Consider the following 21648-nt stretch of genomic DNA (forward strand, 5'->3'; position numbering starts at 1 on the left):
CCTTCTGCAGAGTATTCTGATATAAATGTTTCATGAAATTAATACAATGAAAAGCTGAAGCTCAAGGGACTTCAGGATTCATAGGATAAATTACTTGATTGTATTAATAGTCAATAATTGTTGTTGATTTAAGGTTTTGAAGTGGGAAGATCATTCAGTTTTTCTTTGAGCGCTGATCCCTATGTGTATTCCACATGAGGATATGCATGAGCCTGCCACTGAAGAATTTGCAAGTAGTGTCCATTGATCCGCACCTGAGCCCTGACACTCCACATGCTCGGTACCAAGGTAAAAGGGAAGGGGTGGACCAACCACTCCTCCAGTTCCTTCTTACCACCACATGGCCTGAGTCGAAATCCTCTGTCCAAAGCTGCTTCGTCATTTTATTATCTATATTGTAAATAGTTCTAAGTCTTTTACTGTTTTAGTCTTTGTTTAGTATAGAGTAGCTTTTGCCCACCTTGGGGATGCTCCCTGTGCTCCTCTTCAGGAGCAGGACTGTCAGGCTTCCCTCCCCAATCTGAATTGGCCTCCTCTGCCTGTGACCTGGGCCTCAGCAGAGTTGGGTGAGCACCTGCATGGTGCCACTGATTCAATGAAGATCAGCTTCCTCATCACCATCACATTAACCAGAAGGGTGAGTAAACTGAGGATGTTAGTGGCTGACCCACCATACACCACTTTTCATAAGAAGGTTTCCCTTTCCCTCACCTGAAAGTCAGATCTGGGGTAATTTCTGTGTTTCACATAAAATCAGTCTATTCACTTAATGATATTGTTTCCAAAACCTCATGCTTCCAGTGGATGGATATAAACTGGACACTAACTGATCTTTGATCAGGTAAGTATGCCCAGTGGTCTGTGATGGGATGTTAGATGGGGTGGGTTCTGAGTTACTACAGAGAATTCTTTTCTGGGTGCTGGCTTGTGAGTCTTGCCCACATGCTCAGGGTTTAACTGATCACCATATTCAGATTGGCACCTGCATTGTGCAGGAGGTCAGACTAGATGATCATAATGGTCCCTTCTGACCTTAGAGTCTATGAGTCTGTCAGATGGATTCTAATGTTTTACCTACAAAGAATGAAACCAATTGGGAAAAAGTGTCTACTCTGTCGCTATAGCAGAGCAATCACAGGAACAAGCATTATCTGCTCAGAGACACTCTACTTGTACAGAAGTCACCTGATGTGCTGAGATACCACTGAGTCTACCTGTTCCACCAGCATAACACACATACAGGCAGGGCCACAGCCAGCTGCAGATCGGCTCTGGGAAGACTTGGCTTAGGGGACTTGCTCCAGCACTCAGATGTTCACCTCCCTTGGAGTATAGGCCCAAAGGTCTATTCTATTCACCTCTTCCCTCCATGTGGAAGTGGGTATGCACAGTTTCTCATCTCCCCTCCCAGTTAGAAATCACATAAACTGGGTTGTATTATAAAGCAAAAATTTATTAACTATAACAGGTGTATTTTAAGTAGTTAAGGAGGTAGCAGACAGAACAAGGCAGATTTATTAAGAAAATAAAACAGAGCATGCAAACTAAGCTGAATACACTAAAACTGGCTACATGTGAGTTCACTCTAAATGTGGTTCTAATAACCTTCTTCACAGGCCAGAAACCCTTCAAGCCTGGGCCCAGTTCTTTCCCCCTGTTCAAGCTTAGGCCCTATCTACACTGGCAAGTTTCTGCGCAGTAAAGCAGCTTTCTGTCCTGTAACTCCTGAGGTGTACACACTGCCAACCCACTTATTGTGCAGAAACTGTGCAGTTGCAGCACTTAAAAAAAAAAAACCAAAGCACCCCAACAAGAAGTGTACAGTTTTCTGTGCTGGGGGTATAGCATTGCACTGCCAGTGTAGACACCATGGTCGATTACAGTGCTGCAATTGGTCTCCGGGAGATCTCCCACAATGCCTGTTCTCACCTCTCTGGTCATTGGTTTGAACTCTACTGCCCTGCTCACAGGTGACCAACCGTCATCTTCACCCCATAAATTACTTTGGAATCTTGAAAGTCCCCTTCTTGTTTGCTCGGTGATGTGTGCAGTGGTCTCAGTGCATCTTTCCAGGTGACTATGCCTGCTCCACGCACCAGGTGATCCCCTGCTTGGAGCAATGCCGAGCTGCTTGACCTCATCAGCATTTGTGGAGAGGAGGCAGTGCAGTCCCAGCTGCGCTCCAGCCGTAAGAATTATGATACCTATGGACAAATTTCACGATGCATGACAGAAAGGGCCATGACATTGCAATGGAGTGCAGGGTCAAAGTGAAGAAGCTGCAGAACACCTACCTCACAAGATGCGGGAGGAAAACCACCACTCCAGTGCTGCACCCATGAGCTGCTGGTTCTACAAAGAGCTGGACATGATACTCGGCAACCCCATCTCCACTGCGAAGACCACTGCAGATACTTCAGTGGCGCATGTGCCAGTTGAGAGTGGACCAAGCCAGGAGGAGGAAATCTTGGAGGGGGAGGGGGATTCATAGCTTCAAAAAGCTGGGTTTTTATAAAACCAGATGTATGGAATTTTCATTCATCTCCCCCAAGATATTCCCCAGAAAAAACACTTTTTGTTCCAAAAGTCCATTCTTGTCCAGCACAGTGTTCAATATAGTCCTTTGAACCCCAAGGACTCTCATCTGTCACATCTCCTCCCTTGAGGGGTACAATCCTGACCCACAATAATACATGAACCATTCATTTAATACAATGGGCCCCAAAACTTAATTCAATAAAGTTTCCCAAGGATATAGCAGGAAATTGCCATATCTGTCACAAGCTGATCCAATATGTCCCTGAGCTCTTCTGAAAATCTGACCCTTAATAAAAGTTGCCTGATTTTTCAGAAGTGATGCATATGTAGAGCTCTGGAAACCAGCAGCCAGATTTTCAAGTGTTGACCATTCACCAGCTTCCATTGCTGTCAGTGGGAGCTACTAGCTGTTTTGTGCCTCTGAAAATCAGGGTACTGATTTAGGCACCTAAGTATGGGTTAATGTAGCCACCTTTAGGCAGCCACTTTTGAAAATGTTGGCCTGGCTATTTAATCTATGCTGTCTGCTAGGTTTATATGCACTATGTATTAAAGTGATCAGTCAGGGGTCTAAAAAGAATACATATTGGGCTGACAACTAACCACTATTCTTTAATCCAGGTATCTATTGAACCACACATAAATATAGCAAGCACCACCATTGTATGAGTTGATTATGAAAGTTGTCATACATCTTTGCTAATTCATTGCTTAGCCCAAAGAGTAATAAAAAGGTCAACAAATGGATGAGTATCATCAAAACAGAGTAGTGGATTTTTTGCAAAAGAAAAGATTTTTGCAGCCCACAGCAATGCAAAATGTAGCATTTTTAGAAGCCCCCAAGGCTGTGCGATTATTTCTTTTTTCATCTACTCAAGAGGAGTGGCAATCAAACTGTCTAAGCCTGGCAGGCAAAGAGGGCATTCCAGTCAGCTCATTGCATTTGATGTGACCTTAGGTATCTGCTGATCTCATAAAGTAGCTCCACCAGACCTGCTGTATCAGGCATATGCGCTGCAGAAATTTGTGCATGAAGTAGGAGTTCACAAAGAAGTCCTTTTAATCTCTCTAATAAAGTCAAAACTGACAACTAAATATCTTAAGGTTAGGGGGAGGAGGAGGAGGAGGAGGAGGGGAAATTATAAAGACCAGGACTAGCTGGTTTAGCTTGGAGATAAAATAGCAAACCCTTCCCCTCCCTGAGTGTTTAAATTACAAATGACTCCTTTCCTCTTTTGAGAAGGATTAATTTCTCATCTTAAAAATCCCCCTTTGTTTGAGATTCCTTTCTAAATCAGTAATACATATCAGCTCTGCCATAAATTCTTTTCCTTTGTAGGCTTTTCTTAACAAACTGGAAAAGTAGAGCAAGTAGTAGGATTTGAAGGAGGAATCAATGATCCGCCTTGCTAGATATCTGTCAGGAATATTTAGTACCCAATAGAGAGACTGGTATTGTTTATTCAATTGACTTTAACCTTGGCTTGCATCTCTTTTTATTTTTTTCTCCTTGATGCTGCAATGAAGTCCCTAATGTGCAATTTTTGATAATAGCCCATCTTAAGGGAAACATTGTGATGTCATGTGATGAGGACTTGTGACAAGGCTCCTCTCACCACACTAGTGCCTCTTGCTGATCGTCCTGGGGATCAGTTCCACAGGTCGGTATGCCCACTCTCGGTGGTGTCTCACCCACTGTCACTCCAAGGACTGCAGCGTCCTCTTCATGACACAGTCCTCTGGCCGTACCACACTCTGGTGGAGCAGTACTGCAATCCAACCATCCAGCCACTTCCTCGGGGGGGGGGAAATCTGGGCCCACCCACTACTCCAGGTCCTGGCCCAGGGACCCTGTAGATGGCAGCCATGTGCTGCATCCCCTCCAACCGCTCAGTACATTTCCCTGGGTCACTTCCCCACAACCCCAGCACCACCTTCACCCTTACCTCAGGGCCTCAGCATGTTAGTCTTAGCAGCCAGCCGGGAGCTCTTTCTCGCTCCCCTGTTCCTGCCCAGTACTGCTCTCTCCAAGGTGCTAGCTTTCTTCTGCCTGCAAGGCAGCCAGTCCTCCCTCCTAGAGCTCCAGGGAGCAACTGACCCTGCTGTGCCCTGCAGCTTTTCTTATATGGGCCTGGCAGGCCTTGATGGGTTATTTCTTGCAGCCCATCTCCTATTAGCTGCTTTTTGCACAACCTCCCTAGTGCTCCCTTAACATCTTACAGGCCAGTGTGAGGGGGACACTGAGGCAGGACCATATGACAAAATCTAGCAGGAGAATTTGAGTAGATGAATGCAAACATCCTGGCCCCTGTTTTCCCTCCCTTGTTCCCGCAGTTGAATATTTTCAATTGAGTATTGTCTAAAATCTAGACTATGAGCACTCTGGGGTAAGGACTCTCACTGTGCTTGTACAATGAGGCCTTAATCCCTGCTTTCTTGTCCTTGGATTTTACTGCAATACAAATAATAAGAAAAATGAAGTCCCTTACTAGTAACAAAAATGTATGCAATAACAGTGAAGGGAAACAGAAAAAAGATTTTCTTTTTTATTAAATGCTTTCTTTTTTCCAGTTTTTCTAAATGAAATTCTTTCTGTAAACTTTCTGTGTATATGGGAGTTCTCAGCCCAACACAAGACCCAAGCCTACAGCAGGTGGTTTTTGTCTTTTATAATTTTTCTCTGCATTAATTTGAGAGAAGGAATTGTCTGGTTACACTCACATATTTGTTGCTGGGACATTTGATGCGCACTGGGTGAGGTACAATACATGTTATGATAGGCATTTGTAGGACCCCATGGATCTTGAAAAGCATTTTGTGGAGGGTGTTGATTATTGTAACGGTGGACATATGTCTTCAGGATTTGTATCTGTTGTTCTGTCAGGGTCTAGGGTCATGCTTAAACAAAGCACACGAGATCTTTTATAGGGGAGAAGGCAACACACCACATTTATTGAGAATAGAGCAGTTAGCATATGCTTTTCAGTCACATACACCCACACACCATGCACACAGTCCCACCAGTCAATGTTTATAGTTACCAGTCCAGCTTCTTGATCAATCTAGTAGCCAGCCAGATTGGTCGTAGAGGAGTACTGGGCTTGTAGGTCGGGATTCAATGCTCCTGGAGTAGTGGCAAGATGAATCCAAAGCCCCATGGCAAAGCACCTTGTTCTTATAGTCCTTTTCTCTGTTGAAATCTGGATTTTGCTGTGTCAGTTTATGACCGGTTACTCCTTAACTGATGTTCTCTTTTGATGTAAACATTCCAAAATACCTCTGAGAGGGTCATCCTGTCCTGGATTTGATTTAATCAATTGTCTTTAGGCGTGACAGCCTCCACCTCAGGGTCGTCAGTCTGCCCTTCTTCAATCATGGATGCACGTTGATGGTTCTCTGGCATCAATAAGTCTCGATAAGTGTCTTCGCTCCTCCTTTCTTGACCATTTGGCTAACAATGGCCTTCACACCTTATCTTTTCCTGATGCATGCATTCCTCATTCACACAAACAGTCTTTTGAGAATACAAACATCGGTATTTTATATCGAGCGAAAAGACATTGTAAATTAAACCTTGCTAAATTTTATAACCAAAACAATTCACATTGAGGCCCAGGCCTTCAGCATTCCTCTAATCTACTTAACATAGACACAATATAGGATCCTGTCTCTTATTAACTAAACCTTAAAACAAATAACTAAAAGGGCCCAAGTTGTAATGCATATGGGAAACAGAATCCCATAGTCCCAGAGGGTCATTCCTTTCTGCTGTTCAGAAAGGGTGGCTGGCAGGATGATTTCCAAAAGGGTGGCTGGCAGGATGAAATCAAATCATACATTAATTCTCATAGTACAATATAAAATCCTGCTCATACACTGGTGCCATTTTGAGTTTTGTGTATCCTGGTCTGTGGGGCATTTGCTTCTGATGATGAGCTTGGCAAGGGGGAGGGAGGGATGATTTGAAGGCCAGAAGAAGGGGATTCTTTCAGGATGTGGCCCCCATCAAGTATGGGTAGTAATTGTTTAATAACCTGTATGGGTTCCAGTGTGGGGTGCTAAGTGACAACAAGGGGTGTGTGATTAATGATTTCCACCCCCCTGTATTGAAGCAGGTTCTCTCAGAGTATTTTGGTGTCTTGTTCCATAATGCAATCTAGTTCTCTGGTGGAGTGTCCTTGTTTAGTGAAGGTGGCTTAAGTGTTTTTGGGTTTAACTGATCGCCATATTTGGGGTCGGGAAGGAATTTTCCTCCAGGGCAGATTGGCAGAGGCCCTGGAGGTTTTTCGCCTTCCTCTGCAGCATGGGGCACAGGTCACTTGCTGGAGGATTCTCTGCAGCTTGAGGTCTTCAAACCACAATTTGAGGACTTCAATAACTCAGACATAGGTTAGGGGTTTGTTACAGGAGTGGATGGGTGAGATTCTGTGGCCTGCGTTGTGCAGGAGGTCAGACTAGATGATCATAATGGTCCCTTCTGACCCTTAGAGTCTATGAGTCTATCCTGGACACTTTCTTCAGAGCAAATGTTGTGCTATAAGAGTGCCTGGCTGTAGACAAAAGATTTCTTGGTGCATCTGGGGTGACTGCTGGATCTGTGGAGGTAGGTGTAGTGATCTGTTTGTTTCATGTATATAGTTCTTTGTATGGCTTCATTGCTGAAGCTGATTGTTGTGTGCAGGAAGTTGGTGCTGGCATGGGAGCATTCTAGAGAGAGAGTTTGATGGCTAGATGGTCATTGCAGTTTTGGTGGAAATCTGTGAGGGAGTTGAAGTTGTCTGTTCGAAGGTTGAAATATCATCAATATTTCTCAGGTATACTGTTGGTTTCATGGTGCATTTTTCCAGAAAATCTTCAAGTTGGCACATGAAGAGGTTGGCATATTGAGGAGCCTCCTTAGTACCCGTGGCTGTCCCCATAGCTTGGACAAAGTGTTTGTTGTTGTAGTGGGTGAGAATGAAATGAATGAGTTTGGTGATGTGTTTAGGGTGGATTTCCAAGCATTGTAAATTATTGTTTAAATATCTGAGGCAGACAGTTATGCCGTTAACTTGAGGGATGTTGGTGAATAGGGAGGTGACATCCATGGTGGCAAGAATGGTGTTCTGAAGGAAGTCAGAAATGTCTTGGAGGAAGATGGTCCTTTGTGTGTTGAGTGGTTTGAGGATGGTCCTGATATTCCTTCAGTAAAAGTACCGAGACCAGATATGATGGGCCTGCCTGGGTTCTCTTGTTTGCGTACCTTGGGAAGCATATAGAAGGTCCCTGAGGTTGGTTCATTGAGGATGAAATGGTAGAGTTTCTCTTGGATTTGTTTGGAGAAGGACTTAATGATATCTTTAAATTCCTGGATGAACTGTGTTGTGGGGTCATCTTTGAGTTCTTTATAGTAGATTGTGTCAGAGAGTTGTCTGTTGACCATGTTGACGATGTAGCCATCATGATTAAAGGCTACAATGGACTGTTGGTTTGATCACTGTCTGGTGGTTGGATTTCAGGGGCTGTATAGCTATCCTCTTGGTAGTAGAGAGATTGTGGTAGATGTAATATTTGTTGAAGATTTCACGGTTGGGTTTTTTCTTGAAGCAATTAATGTAATAATCCAGTGTGTGGTTTTGTCTTCTGGGGAGGTATCCAGTTATATTGTTCTTCTTTCTAATGACTCTCAGTGGGGATATGGTAGTTGTAGGTAGCCTCATCTTTCTTGTGAAAGAATTCTTTGAGTTGGAGTCAGTGGAAGAATTCTTTTACTTCTCCACATGTTAGTATTGTATCAAGTTCTGTGATGAAGCAGAAGTTCAATCCCATGGGGAGTGCAGATACTTCAGTTCCAATTGGGGGTAGGTTTGATAGGTTGATGATGATATGATGTTGTTGTGTAATGTCTATGTGGTGGTTCATGATGTCATGGTTTCTTCTGGAGGTGATGTTCTCTTGGTTGTGTAGTTTTTGTTTTTGAATGGGATGGCTGTCATCTGGGTGTTTTTACAGTTTCCTGCATGATCTCCAGGTAGGTTTCCTGGTGGGGTCCCCCTCCCCGCTTCCAGTGTGCGGAAGCAGGTGATGATTTTTCATTTGAGGTGGTCCCTTCCAGAGTATGTAAAGTGCATGAGACGTTTCTTCAATTTTTCTGAGGTCCCTCTGCAGAGCTGTTCAGCATATTTGGAGTTGTATGTAGTGGTCAGCGGGTTACAGATGTTTTGTTTCTTGTGTCTGCTCAGGAAGTAGATGTCACTGTTCATTCTGGCTTCCTTCTTAATGTTGTGAGGCTATGGCAGCTGCTGTAATTTATAGCAAGCCTAAGACTAGAACATGGGTATTGCAATATAGGATCAGGGCTGTGGTCTTTTTAGTCCAGTGTCCTGTCTCTGGCAGTATTATTGTGAACCATACCAGATGGTTCAGGTGAAGGTGCAAAGAACCCTGCACCAGGCAGATCTGATATAATCTTCCCTCATTGAAGGCTCATCCAAATCCTGAATGGTTAAAGATTGTTTTAAACCCTGAAGTATGGAGGTTTTATTGCCCTTCTGCTGGAAATGGGCACATGCAGAACTGACCTCAGGATAAAGGGACTGCAAAGAAACTTTTCCAAACTCCCTTTTCCTCATCCCAGTTGGGCGCAGCAATACTTAGGTTCATCTGAAAATCTAGTCCATTGGATTATGCATATACTGTATTTTCACTTTCTGCTAGTCTAGGAAAAAGGCAGAAATTGTGGCTTGGCCCAACATACTTGTATTGAGGCAAATAAAGGTATTTCACATATACATAGGTTAAAATATCAGTTGACAGCACAATCCGACACAGAGAACTCCAAATTGCATACCTTTTTAGTCTACAGGTATAAAATAATCCAGCAACATTGATTTAATAGAGCAATCATCATATTGTAATTTCTGCACTTAAATTATCATATGTTTTATTCAGCTAAGAAAAGTGCTATTTTATAAGAAAAACCTTTGCAACAACTAGCTCCAAACTAAGGAGCTCACAGAGTCAAACCTTTCAAAAGGAATTGACTTCAGTGCTTTAATCAGAGAAGTGGAGAGACTTCCAAAGGCTTAGAGGCAAGAGCACAAGCACACGCACATGCATACATATATACAAAATACAACATACCCTCTGAGCAGTTCTGATCCCATCCATACTCCTTTCCATACAGTGTAATCTTGGAAGTATCTTCTGTAAGTCAAACGTGTGTCTCAGATGAGATGTATGACCCTATAACTGACCTTGAACTTGCAAAACAAGACAAAATAGAAGAAGAAAAAAGAATGCTTCAAGGAGACTGTGAAAGAAAAAGTTAAAGGGCATCACCAGCGACCACGCTGACAGTCAGATGGGTCTATGTCAGGGGTAGGCAACCTATGGTACGTGTGCCAAAGGCAGCATGCAAGCTGATTTTCAGTGGCACTCACACTGCCCGGGTCCTGGACACTGGTCCGGGGGGCTCTGCATTTTAATTTAATTTTAAATGAAGCTTCTTAAACATTTTAAAAACCTTATTTACTTTACATACAACAATAGTTGAGTTATATATTAGAGACTTATAGAAAGAGACCTTCTAAAAACATTAAAATGTATTACTGGCACGCGAAACCTTAAATTAGAGTGAATAAATGAAGGCTCGGCACACCACTTCTGAAAGGTTGCCGACCCCGGTCTATGTTATGCCTCTATATGGGAGACCCACATTTAGATTTAGAGGCTAGGATGGTTAAGGTAGCATGCTCAGGTCCTGTCTCAACTGACACCTTGTCCCTCCTTCGGTTGGTTGGTTGTTCATCTTTTGTGTATTGTGTCTATATCCTACAGTGAGGCAGGCACTGATTTTGTTTGTTTTGACAGTGCCTAGTACAGTGGGACAATAATCCCTTTTTGTTGCCATTTTTGAGCACCGCAAGCAGCATCAAAAAGCCTCAACAGAAGCTGGATATGGACCAACCAGAGATGAGTTTACAGTAATGAGGAGCATTAGACTGAGAGAAGCAGAGAGACTTATGTGGGAAGGAGGGGAGAAATCCTCTTTAGAGTGCTTTCACCAGCACAGGTTGCAGTTTTTATGCAAGCAGGAATTGTTTGGAGAAAGGAGAACAAAACTATATCATTTCTCATAAGTGAGAACTAAGAATTGATGTGACAGTTCAGATACATTCATTTGGGGGGTTAATTTGCTGGAGATGTTCCTCTTTTTTGATGTGTGGAGGGATATAACTTAATTAAATATATTCAGTTTGATCAATTTGTGCAGACATTAAGTTACATCTAGTGGAAAAAAGATGGTATTACTTTTCCAAATGCCTCTGTTCATGACGCATCCTTTTTCATTTCTGATGAAGTGCCAATGTCTTCTGCAATAATCCACATAATGATTAAAGATATTGAGTTAGCTATAATTCATGGCTGTGATAACCTGCCTCAAGAAGCAAAGCATTTCATGCATAACAGGAGTATACTTCACAATCAGAGACTGCAACGAAGTAGCACATAGCATATTGTACTAGTTACAGCTGATAATTAGCCTCCTGGAAATTATCACACTGGAAAGACTCAAAGAATGAGATAATCTGTAACAAATTTATCTCAGTTACTGATTTGCCTTCCTATTTAATCTCAATCGCTATATAATCCCAGCATAACTTTGACCCTGATACCTCAGTTTAGAGTCACAGATGACTGAAGTGGCAATGGGTGCACTGAGATCAGCAAGAACTTCCAAAAATCATCCCCAACAAAATACACTTGTAGAGTTCTCATTCTCCCTTCGGACTCTTGCTGGAATTTGGAAGCTGGGGAGAGGAGCCAAGGCTTATGTCAAGATGGGAGCTAGAAGAGAAGAGAGCCATCACCAGGAGCTAGGAAACTAGTCACCCGCTAATCAAGAGAGGATCTAACCATGCCAGTGTCATAGAATGACTGGAGTGGGTGAGTATCACTGCCCTAATGTACTGGCAACAGACCACTATTCATTTTGTAAGGGCAGCCCATAAAAGCAAACCACTGAAGTGGGCATAATGATAAAATAGTGCTGGCTTAATGGACATACAGGCCTTGTCCCCGCCAACCACTTCGGTCACCTATGTAATAACAGTTCTGGTAGACCCAGGAAAAATGCTTCTTTGGCAACCTGGATAGAAATCTGCGTATGGAGTCAAAGGCTGAGTCTTTCCCTTTTGTAGTATGTGTGTAGGAGAAGAAGGCTAGCACCAGTCAGGCATTTTCAAAATACCTGAAGTCTTGGTTGCAGTACCTAATGAAAACACATGCTGTTTTATGTCCTGCTCTTGGACACACAGATTGTAGTGCTGCATTTCCAAACAGTGGGCTCAATCCTGTCTCCATTGACAATAAAAGCAAGGTTGGACACATGACTTGATATAGAAGATAGGGTTTGGGTTGGGCTCTGCAAATACAAGAAAAATGAAGCTGTGTGTTCTGTCACTATGAAGTGTTTCATTCTGCAAAAAAATAAGTGTTTTCACTTAACTAACCATTAAACTGTCAGGAATGTTTGTTTTACAGATATATGATTGCCTGGTCACTCAGTTTAAACAATGTCCATCCTTGCTCCTTCTCTTCCTGGGATATATGTCCTCACCAGTGAATCACCCCCTCCATTCTGTATAAGTACATATCACAATCTAGCTAATTTATGGGGACACAGACTAAATCCCAGGATTTTTAATTTCTTCTAAATACAGAAATTATAGCAGCCTGGAAGGATGTCACTTGTCGTTTCCACAATGAAGTTATCTATTTGGGGAAGTAATTGCTTGTTCACAGTAAGTAAGCTCATTCCATTGAACCCAACTGTTTAATGGGGCAAATCAAGGCAGGCTTATTAAAATCTTTAGACAGAGTTATGGACATATCCGTCTAACACATTCCTGGTATTAACTGGCAGTATGTCCGCTACATAGGCGCTAGCCATACCAAACTCTAAAATTGGTGAATTCTAGTGTCTATGCATATCAAAATACTATCTCTGCTTAATGGTAAACTAAAAGCACCTCCCATTTCCTTGCCTGTTAAATAACCACTCCCATGTGTCCTACAGCTCTTGCCATAACTATTACTTTGGAGTGCAGATGTAAATAGCAAAAGTGCTTATAAACATTGCTGGCTAATGGAGTTAGTTGGGCTACAGTATGAGGGAAGCCGTAAAGTAAAAACCATTTCTAAATATGAAGTGTGTAACAATTGGCAAAGAAGATAAAATGGCAGAGAGATGTAATGAGTCGGATGTAAATATTTAAAGTTAAAATGCAATAAAATAATATAATATTGACGAGTAACAGCACCATAATTAAAACACACATATATTTTAATGCATCATGGAAAAATATGATCATTATGATTGATGTAAATGGAGCACATACTGTTATCAGATACTTCACATTTTGACTTTTTCAGATGCTTTCAGCTTTTTAGGGCTATTGAATGTTTTCTCTATCGCACTACAAATACAAAACTACAAAGAACTAGAATTCAAGGACAACTGTTCTGACTAATTCTCTAGCAAATATATACTTTTAATGGCAAAACTACATGTTCTGTTGATTCTGAGAATTCAGTATATTTCTGGCAGCTTGCTTGTTATACCCAAGAAGTCATTTGCATAGAACTTCTGGTGCATACATTAAAATTGTTCTTCACGTGGGAGCCCTTCATGGACAATTCTACATGAGACCATTTCCCCATGGCTAGATGCAGTGTACTATCATCTTTCTTCTTACAGGCAAGTGAAGTATTGTTAGTCTGCCCTTCCTAAATTGTATCACAAGCAGCCCAGATGCCTTGCAAAGGGGGTCAATCTCAGGGGCGGCTCCAGGCCCCAGCACGCCAAGCGCGTGCTTGGGGCGGCATGCCGCAGGGGGTGCTCTGCCGGTCACCGCGAGGGTGGCAGGCGGCTCCGGTGGACCTCCCGCAGGCTTGCATGCAGAGGGTCTGCTGGTCCCGCGGCTTTGGAGCATCCACAGGCACGCCTGCGGGAGGTCCACCAGAGCCGCAGGACCGGCAACCAGCAGAGCGCCCCCCCCGCAGCGTGCCGCCATGCTTGGGGCGGCGAAATGGCTAGAGCCACCCCTGGTCAATCTTCTTGCCGAACCAGAGGTATTCATTATTATAAAGTATCAAAACCATGTTAAAATCCCATCTGCTCTTTGTTCACTCAGGCATTGTCAAAATTCTAGCCATAAGAGAGGGAAATAGAAACTACAGTACCAAACGGAGACTGTTACACAGGCTGAGCTTCATTAGCATAGTCTTTTCCAATGGATTTAGCTAATGCATTTTATATACTTCTGTCAAATCAATTACCGTAACAGATACAAGATGTTAGTTTCTGAAAGAGGCAGACATCAAAATCTTGCATATAACTTCTAAAAATACCTCTCATTCTTCAGTTGTGTTGCTTCTGTTGCCCATGTTAAAGGGACATTGTGTAGGAAATCGTGTGATTTTTAAAATGCTTTTATAACTTGCGGAGCGAAATTAATCCAGGGTTCACTTAGGTACAGCGGCTATTGCCCTGACAGCTGGTAGATCTGGGTTTGCCTAATGACTCGAGGTTCTAGGCCCCTGAGGTGAGGGAGTTGTCCCTGAGGTAAATCTGGGACATGGCCATGCAACCCTTCCCTATTTGTCACCAACAGTACCAAGCCAGTTGCAGGATCAGGAAATTGGAGAGCACTGGGAAGTGGCCTGGTGTTTAAACATGATATAGAAACACAAAAGCTTAAACCTGCATGTGTAAATGTGATGTCTTTTTCATGAAAACAATATAGGCTTTAAACAAACTAGCTAAAATCTGTCGTGTCATCCAACTAAATTATTTACTTTACTTTTTCTGCTACTCAGAGTCTGAGGCAGCTCCTGCAGTGAAAGGGTAGCTTATTTAATAATGTAGTGAGTCGTTTCTTTTCAATTGCCTTCAATGTAAGGGAATCAGGCTGCAGGAAAAGCCATTAGCCTGGATGGCGTAAGATTCCAGAGCTGAATGTAAATGTGTCTTATACAGCAAAAGTGTGCATCAGTGATGGTCAACAAAAAACAAAGCTGAATTAAAACTGGAGCCCGCAGTGAGGTACAACTGAAGCAACAAATACCAACTTCTGTCTCTTGCATGCGCGTGCACGCACACACACACACACATAGATGACCTTTCCAATTTCTAAGATTGTGAAACAGGCTAATGAGGAAGTGGAGTGCATGCTGTGAGCTCTAACAGAACATGATTGAATTTCACTTTTACTGCTTTACTGCTATTACTGTGCAGCGACCTGTGGAGTTTGTTAATAAACTGTTATTCCGTTATTGTTACTCATTGTAATAGACATTATCAGTGTCCTCCTCCCTTCAGCAGATTCAATCACTTTATCTCTGCCCAGGTGTTAGTAAATTTCTATTATAACTAAGGCATTTTATATATTTGTCTGCATCTGAAGAGCAGACAGCTTGCCTGCTTTTACTGGCTAAAACAAAACACTGTTAAACACAGATGCTGCACAGTACTTGTGAGTGCTGTAATTATTTCCACATGTTGTTTTGTCTGTTAAGTACAGTTTTTAATTCCCTTCCCCAGCTAGCCTTCTTCAAGGATAAAGTTCCTCATAAACACAACCTTTAGATGATAATTTTTATGACCTGGATATCATTTGTTTTAAATGAACTTTAGTTCCAAACTGCAGCATTTTATAATAGAGAAATAATTCAGTTTATAGAGGGCTGGGGAAGATATAAACACTTAGTGAACTACACTGGTTTGCCAAACCTCTTATTTTGTGAAAACAACTTGGAGCAAATTTGCAGCTCCACTATTACTGGATGTTTAGATGGGAGATGATATTAGGCCTGCTATAATTGTAAGAAAGCTTAACCCTGCAATTTTTTTTAGCAAACTCCACCTTTCTGTATAATTGCAGATGTTAATAAGCAAGTGGTCTGGTGGTAAAGACACTGTTCTGAGATTCAGGAATTCTCAGCTCCCCACTCTGCTGCAGACTCCCTGTAAGAAGTTGTGAAGGTCACTTATTCCTTCACTTCCCATTTTGTAAAATACTCCCTTTGTCTGTCTTGTTTACACTGCAAACTTCTCCAACATGGGCTATCTTCTACTATGTTTGTACAGTGTCTTTCTCTGATCTTGGCTGTGGCTTTTACGCACTAATAAAATACAAATAAAATCTCTAGTATGTGTAATACTCTGCTTATGTTTGATAGTGTAATTAATTTTGGAGGGGGGGGAAGGTATGCCTAAAAGCTCTGAGGGCTTGGCTACACTTACAGATTTGCAGCGCTGCAGCAGGGTGTGAAAACACACCCTCTGCAGCGCTGCAAATTGCGGCGCTACAAAGCGCCAGTGTAGTCAAAGCCCCAGCGCTGGGAGCCGCGCTCCCAGCGCAGTCCGTTATTCCCCACAGGGAGGTGGAGTACTGACAGCGCTGGGAGAGTTTTCTCCCAGCGCTGGCACTTTGACTACACTTAGCGCTTCAAAGCGCTGCCACGGCAGCGCTTTGAAATGCAAGTGTAGCCAAAGCCTGAGTGTTCAGGGTGTTATGACAAGCTAATCTATATATGTAGACATTTTTAACATGCTCATCACTGTGGAGTCTGAGGAAAAACTAATCTAGTGATCTGCCGTTATCTTTCTTTAGCTTGTGGGCTCCTCAGGGCACAGTGAGGAACTGTGTGTGGGGGGGGAGGGGGGGAGGATAAGCATGTGGAAATAGTTTTACTTTACATTACACAAAGTAAAACTAATGTAAAGTAAAACTATTTCCCTATGCTTATCTCCCCCCCCTACAGTTCCTCACATCTCCTTGTCAATTGCTGGAAATGGGCCATTTTCATCACCACTGCAAACAGTTCTTTTTCTCTCCTGCTGATAACAGCTCACCTTAACCGATCACTCTCCTTATAGTGAGTATGGTAACACCCATTGTTTCATGTTGTGTGTGTGTGTGTGTATATAATCTTCCTACTGTATTTTCCACTACATGCATCTGATGAAGTGGACTGTAGCCCACGAAAGCTTATGTTCAAATACATTTGTTAGTCTCTAAGGTGCCACAAGTACTCCTGTTCTTTTTGCGGATACAGACTAATACAGCTGCTGCTCTGAAATAAATCTTTTTGTGTTCTCTTTTTCACAGGAGAAAGCATTATGTTTGGCTACTTGCATGTATTCTATATCTTATAATACCTGGATTCCTTCCTGACGGAGGGGGAGAGAAAAATATAAGCCATATTTATTGACTGGTTAGCAGACTTCACATTCACACACAGTAACTTCATTTGCATGTACCTTTACAATACTTTTAGTAAAGGATGCTGAGTCTTTGTTCCTTTTGTATGATAGGTTGCTTGGGTGCCATGGTGGATCAGGGAGCTGCTTTCTATTTCCCCATCCTATACACAGCACACTTTAATATTTGCCAAATACATTGTGTGAATCCATTGGTCTCCATTTCATAGCACTTCCACCCTCCCTTGATGAAGATATTTTGTATTTACATACTCAGTGTTTATGAAGGATGTTGTCATTCTCCCTATAGCTCTCTATAAATAAAACGTCCAATAAAACTATTCTGATTCATACTCAGATACTCATATTTGCACAAATAGCTCCCCATAAACATTTGTGCAAGCAGAAAATACTTCACACGGATTTTTGTAGCCAAGTTAGCAAAAGACATAATTTAACTGAAAAACCATTCCAATTCCAGAATCATTTGCTAATATATTTTCTCACTCTTTGCCTGGCTCTAACAGCTATTCTTGAGAACTACCTTTTTTAGTCATTAACCTTTTAATTTAGCACATGCACAAAGAGGTACTGCAGAGAGTAGCCTTTTCAAATGATACCATTCAAAAGTCACGGCCTGTGGAGAAAAGTGACACCATTATTATAAACACACAATTCTGGCAAACGCTCTTCATTCCTGAACTGTAATCTGCTATTACCAATTGTGAGCCCCATTTCAGCAGACTGCCAATTGTGGCAACAATCTGTGCTCTGATATTACAGTGATGGGTGACCTTGTAAAAACCTAGACGCATGGAAAACATCAGGCCACAAAGGAAGCATAGTCTTAGTGGTTAGTACACTGGACTAGAGTAAGATGTTCAAGGTTCTGTTCTCAACTCTGCTATTGACTTGCTGTATGGCCTCTGGCAAGTCATTTCACCTCTGTGTGTCTTTCTCCAGCTGTAAAATATAAATAGTTAACTCTCTCTTTTTAGAATAGTAGGCTTAATTAATAAATGCTTATAAAGCCCTTTGAGATCCTAACAAAGAGTACTATGTAAGTGCAAGGCATTATTTATTACAAGATACTATTATGCCAAACTCTCTGGCAGTTTTGTGATATGTACAAATAGGTATTAAAATGGTACCACCCTTTATACTTATGATCTCAGAAGACTTGTAAACTCTCCTGAAGTAAAACATTCATGCTATAATACCCCAATGCATCGCCTACCGCTCCTTTTTATTTTAACTAAAAATGTAAACAAACTCATCAGCTCTGTGCTACACATGGTTATGATGTTGAACCTAACTCAACAACTCCTCAACCAAATCATTTTTGACAGAGCTGTTCAAAATAACTCTGGAATGAATTAGCTTCTTTATACTGGCCAGTCTTTGCATGTTTGTCATGGAAGCTTAAGCTGAAGCTAGCTGCTCACTTCATTAAAATAATTCCAAGGCTGAATAAAACTTGAAGTTTAATCTCAAACAGCAAGCAATGTGATTTATTTTAATGACATTGTTCAAGATCTCACCGTCGTATCTCATTTGTGCTAGAACACTAGTGTGATCTTTCGCATTACAAAATAATGAATTGTAATTCTGCCATTACACAGTGCCCCATGGACTGGCAGTGAAGAGAGGTATCAATTCCTACAGAAAGCTATAGAGTTTAGGAAGGTCATAAATCAGATGTCAGATCTTTGACTGGTTCACCCGTGATGAAGGTGCAACATATGAAAGCTTACCAAGCTCGGTGGAAGTGCTTGATTTACAGAACACTCAGTCTCTCTAGAGACGTTAAAGGCCTCTCACAGAGATTCTGGCAGTTTATTTAAAACTTTTCTCTCCACACCCCCAAATCCCACAGGTTCTCTTCATTTTAGACTAACTCCTTTCACCTCTAAGTCACTGATAGGGTGACCAGATGTCCTGATTTTATAGGGCCAGTCCTGATATTTGGGGCTTTGCCTTATATAGGCACCTATTACCCTCCACCCCCGTCTCGATTTTTCCCACTTGCTGTCTGGTCACCCTAATCACTGCTATAAAACCCGTGTAAGAAAAGAATCCAGCCTTTGTTTGAATTATTTCTTTCCACCTCCACCCTGATTTTGTTTACCTGAGCTTCATTTGTTTTAGACTCACTACTTATTACTTCACTTCTGAGCACTTGTCACTCATCACAACCATCACAGGCCTGAACTGTCATCTTACTTACACAGGTTTAATACCAGTGTAACTCCATTGACTTCAATGGGGTAATTAACGGTTTAAACTAGTGTAAGTAGGAGGAGCATCACTAAAGGATAAGGGCATAAAAAATCACATTCTTACAAATTGCCATGGTGGATCAGACCAGTGGTCTGTTTAGCCTGCTACTGTATCTGGCAGTGACCAATACTAAGTGCTTCAGTTGAAAATGTAGGAAACCTCACACTGGACAATTATGAAATAACCTGCCCCAAAAGAGTTTCTCCCTAACCCCACAATTTCTCATGTGACTGGAGTGCATGCAGGATGTATGATGCAACCTCTTTCATAGTGATTCAGCATTAAACCGCCTACATTTTTTTGTGAGATAGCCATAAGGTGAAGTCTGTTTTCTTTTCTCTAGAAATAGGGACAGCAGATGGCTTGTGGAAGAAATGAAACTACATTTCAGGTCCTCCTGGGGCTTGTTTAACTCATCCTTCCATATAAATAGTCAGACTGTGTTTACTTGCCAGTGAAGAAATGCCTATTTTCATAACTCTTTTCCTCTTTGCAGGAGACATAACTGTCAACAAAGGCTGAGATAATTTTCAAGGAGCTTTAGTAAAAAGAAAATCCAGCAACTATAAATTGTGAGCTGGAAGAATAAAGATACCATTATAAACCCTTTTAATGTGTCTAATGTGGTAGTTTGGGGTCTATTTTATGTACTTCTGGAGATTATATTGTAAAATCTCAGTGCAAGAGATAATCCATAACAGATCCCAGTTCCTCTATATGCAAATCTCAGATGATCGTAGGCAACAAAGCCTTCATTTTAAATCCCTCTGATAATTCTGTTTGGTTTTGATGTGGCTGGTAAATGTTATGACTAATATACCGATTGATATTGCTAAGTTGTGGCTTTTAAAATAGTCCACTGAGGCTTTCAACTACCATTTTGATGGTGACTAGAGCAGGGTGAATTTTTTTTGGCCAAAACATTTTTGCCAAAAAATGCAGAGTTAGGTCAACTGCAAAGTGACACAAATTTGTGAAACAACATTGGTAAAATTTTTTTGGTTGAAACAAAAAGGAAAGATAGGATATACTGAAACTAACTGTTTCAACATTATCGTAATAGCTCTTTTTCACCTGGGGGATTCACACAACGGGGCTATTCAACTATCTTCATACAAGGTGGAACAGCTTCAACGAAGAGATTGAGATCCACGCGCCCAGCACCCTAGATTGCCTTATAGCTTGGTTCTTAGGGCACTTACACGGTGAAGGGGGAGACCGAGGGTCAAGTCTCTGAAGTATTAAATCTGTGTTTTTTACAACTAGATAGCTAAAATTGTAAAATGCTAGAGTAAACAAGACAAGTTGTAGCTCTACCTCTGTGTAGCTGGTTGAGGTGAATTTCAATGTGACAGTATTCCTAAATCTCTTAGGTGTATTTAAAAATCCCCTCCTGAAACATAATTTCTTCCCTTCAGAGTTTATGTGCAGCATGCTTATAAATACTGTGGCTGGGAGATGCAGAGGAAATATTAATAAAAATCTTGTTTGCAATTGTTGTCGTAAACTCTGATATTGTTCCTTTTGTTACTGGGCCTTGTGCTGACACAAAGAATCCATAAAAAAGACACACACACACACACACACACACACACACACACACACACACACACACACACACACACACACACACACACACACACATTTATGCCAGGAAGTGTTTACTGACTTACTCGACAGCAATCTCAATAATCTTTATCCTTACTGCAACATCATAAATATGTTAAGCAATTGTCATTGTTACTGGAAGCAAGCCTGTTTATTCTGTTACCTTTTTAATATCTGTAGCCAGAGGTCTCTAGATATTCCTGTCAGAGGATTAATCAACAAGGTATAACATGGTAAATGTTATTTTACAATATAACTGTGCTGTGGGTTCATTGTTAGTAGAGGTGGCCAAAAAGAGTTTTGTGAATATTGTTGACAGCTGTAATTATTAGGAATGTTAGTGCATTGTTATAAAATTCATTTATACAGTTCCAATTAAATGACACAGGCATTGTGGGAGTAATGAAATCCCACAGAGGAAAATGTTTGATTTATCATGGCCATGGAGAAATGTTGTACATCAGTTCCTTCCTTGAAAAACACTAGATGTAGGGATTCTGAAGGATTTCCTCAATGGCCAACCAGAGAGTTCTGAGTCTCCAAAGAGGCAATGTGGCAAAATATCCCTGAAGGAGAGGACCAGAAATAGGACACCAAGTCAGAGCATCTCATAAGAACAGGATAGACAAATTACAGTGTGAAATAGTGGTAGAAACAGCCATTCTGCTTTGGCATTGCATACACAGAAATACTACATCATAGGTCAGTGAGGAGATAGGACCTCTCTCCTTTGCAATATTTTACAATCGGCTCTAGACACCTCAAAGACACCAACAAATCAGAGGGAGTTCAGAGAAGGGTAATACAAGTGATTTTAGAGACTAGTGAGATAGAAGAAAAAACTCATGAGGGACAGATAGTGCAGCTTAACCAAACAATGTGTACGAGCAGTTATGCCTGTAAACCTATAAAAAGTGTAAATACCAAGGAGGGGAGAGGAAATATCTCTGGTGGTCCATGGAAACATTAAGCAA

General features: G+C 41.6%; 1 long non-coding RNA gene across 2 annotated transcripts; it reads left to right on the top strand.

Moving 5' to 3' along the window:
• Positions 1-4142: 4142 nt before the first annotated feature.
• LOC120398874 lies at positions 4143-19626 on the top strand. Of its 2 annotated transcripts, none has more exons than XR_005594762.1 (3): positions 4143-4199; positions 12243-12323; positions 19563-19626. It is a non-coding gene; the product is annotated as an uncharacterized LOC120398874 (long non-coding RNA). The 2 variants fall into 2 exon arrangements; XR_005594763.1 differs by lacking the exon at positions 19563-19626 and adding an exon at positions 12955-13023 and having other exon boundaries at positions 4178-4199.
• The last annotated feature ends 2022 nt before the right edge of the window (positions 19627-21648 follow it).

The sequence above is a fragment of the Mauremys reevesii genome, linkage group 2, assembly GCF_016161935.1.
Source record: "Mauremys reevesii isolate NIE-2019 linkage group 2, ASM1616193v1, whole genome shotgun sequence".
NCBI lineage: Eukaryota > Metazoa > Chordata > Testudines > Geoemydidae > Mauremys > Mauremys reevesii.